This window comes from Maylandia zebra, linkage group LG14 (genome assembly GCF_041146795.1).
Source record: "Maylandia zebra isolate NMK-2024a linkage group LG14, Mzebra_GT3a, whole genome shotgun sequence".
Lineage (NCBI taxonomy): Eukaryota > Metazoa > Chordata > Actinopteri > Cichliformes > Cichlidae > Maylandia > Maylandia zebra.
The window spans coordinates 206076-208445 of record NC_135180.1 but is presented as its reverse complement, the minus strand read 5'-3'; the positions used below and the strand labels follow the sequence as shown (position 1 = coordinate 208445).

Below are 2370 nucleotides of genomic sequence, written 5' to 3'. Positions count from 1 at the left end.
TTGAATATTATTACACAGGAGAAAACAACTGCAAGTAAAATAATTACACCATGACGCCTCTGCCTTTCAAAATGGAAGGACAGTAACTCCATGTGTAGTCTATATGTAAGCATGTAAAAACTGAAGATATTAAGATTAACAGTAACAGTATTTTGTCTCTATCTGCCATTCTGCAATTCATCTCATGTAAACAATAACAAACAGTAAAAACTTAAAAACTTTAAAAAAGCCACGTACCTGTGATGTTGCTTGACGAACTCTGTATTCCTCGTCCACACGTCCTCAGTTTTGGGTGATTGGAAACGCCGTTTACGTGTGGACAAAAGGCCCAAACGCATAGAAACAGCTGTGTTTTCAAAAATGCTGTTAAAGAATAAATATATGTTCTCAGTGGTTATTTTCTGATTATATTGTTTTATGTATTTTAATAATAAAGGCCTGTATAAAAGAAGGCCAGCTTTGACCCACAAACCAAGTGCTCAGCCAGACTGAGAAACAGGAAGTTTAGTGCAGAGATGCAGAGGCATATTACAGTTTTTCTCGATTGCTAAAGCACATTTCTTGAAACTACGCCTCCTATCCTCACAACAGTAAACACAAATTCATAACATCTCACTCAATTTCCCAGACATCCTATTTCCAGGTCAAAATGAAGCTCTACACCCAAAACTATTCACTCCTGCTGAAAAACCAAACTTTGCCCTCAGACATCAAACACAAGCCCTCAAAAACACACACACTACAACAGAGTTTTACACACTGGTACAATTAATTCAAAACAATAGTTCCAAAACAAATAGGTTGCTTATGGTTCTCCCCTTCAAAACCCTTGTCACATGATAAACACAAAAGACGCAACCAATGTATGTACAGTGGCACATTGTCATTCATGTACTATACAGTACAACACACACCAGAAACATTATCCCACCTCAGCATCTTGTCTGTGGTCTGGGTCAGGCCAGAGAATCTCATCCACATCACAGGCTATATTGGCCCCAGCCAGGCAGCGGGGGTAAAATCCTCTTGCATGCCTGATCCACCCCTGGCATGCATCTACTGATATGTCTAGGCAGGCCTCTTCCATGGCCTGAAGGAGGTGAACACGGACATAAGGTTCTCGGTCATACACTTTCCACCGCCATGCCGAAAATAACTCCTCTATCGGGTTTAGAAAGGGAGAGTATGCAGGCAGAAAGATATTAGAAAACCTTGGGTTTTTGGTAAACCAGTCACGAACCAGAGCAGCGCGATGGAAGCTGACGTTATCCCACACAACAACGTAGTGAGGCTGCTCTGGCTGTGCTGGTTCCCTGTAGTCCAGCTGGAACATATGTTGTCTTAAACCATCAAGAAAAGCAAGGAGAAGCATAGTGTTATAGGGTCCTAGTACGACATGGCGGTGGAGTACCCCTCGTTGGCTGATGGCTGCGCACATAGTGACATTCCCCCCACGCTGACCAGGGACATTTACAATAGCCCGATGGCCAATTATGTTCCTCCCCCTTTTCCTTCTTTTGGTCAGGTTAAAACCTGCCTCATCCACAAAGATTATTTCATGGGGAACAGGCCGTCCTTCAATCTCAAAGATTCTCTGCAAAACACATAACACAGTAGAGTCAATCGGTACCCTGAACCACAGTTCAAGAGTGCTGAAATGGCAGCATAAACTGCCATGCTGTGATGGTACACAATACTTTATACAGTATCAAAACTCATACCTGAACATATTCCACACGTTGGTTTTTCACTCTGTCAGAGTTTCGTTCGAAAGGGACTCGGTATGCCTGTTTCATCCGGAATTGATTCTTTCGGAGGATGCGGTCAATTGTGGAGAGGCTGATGGCATTTATGCCTCGAAAAAGATGATCATCCTCAATCACTCTCCTTTGAATCTCTTGCAGGCGGATTACATTATTTGCAATTACCATGTTTACAAGTTCCCTCTCTTGCTCCTCCGACAAAAGCCTTAACCTGCCTCCACCAGGTGGTCGTCTCTGTGTCCTACAAAAATAGAAGCACTCATTACTGTGACTGTCACACATTCATTTTACAGGCAAATAATGGAAACATACTGAAACTCAAGACACATAAGTTCAGTTGATAGGTTTGTAGCATAAACCTATTCGCTGGAACGTTAAGGACAATCTGCTACACAGCAAAAAACAAGACTCAAGGCACCAAAGTTCTCTGGTTACTCATGCATGAGGGAGACCTGGCTGGAGCCAAGCGTCGTTCCACCACACGTGTGTGTGTGTGTGTGTGTGTGTGTGTGTGTGTGTGTGTGTGTGGTCAAAAGGGTCATATAACATGAAAGCATCAAACATCCTTGGTCAGGAAGAGGGTAGACTAGACCCCCCCGGTAAGGAA

The 2370-nt window shown here is 43.1% G+C and overlaps 1 long non-coding RNA gene across 1 annotated transcript; it reads right to left on the bottom strand.

Moving 5' to 3' along the window:
• Positions 1-257: 257 nt before the first annotated feature.
• LOC143421911 (uncharacterized) lies at positions 258-2026 on the bottom strand. The gene is made up of 3 exons (XR_013101509.1): positions 1722-2026; positions 932-1594; positions 258-363 (listed from the first exon to the last, which is right to left on the bottom strand). It is a non-coding gene; the product is annotated as an uncharacterized LOC143421911 (long non-coding RNA).
• Between the last annotated feature and the right edge of the window lie 344 nt (positions 2027-2370).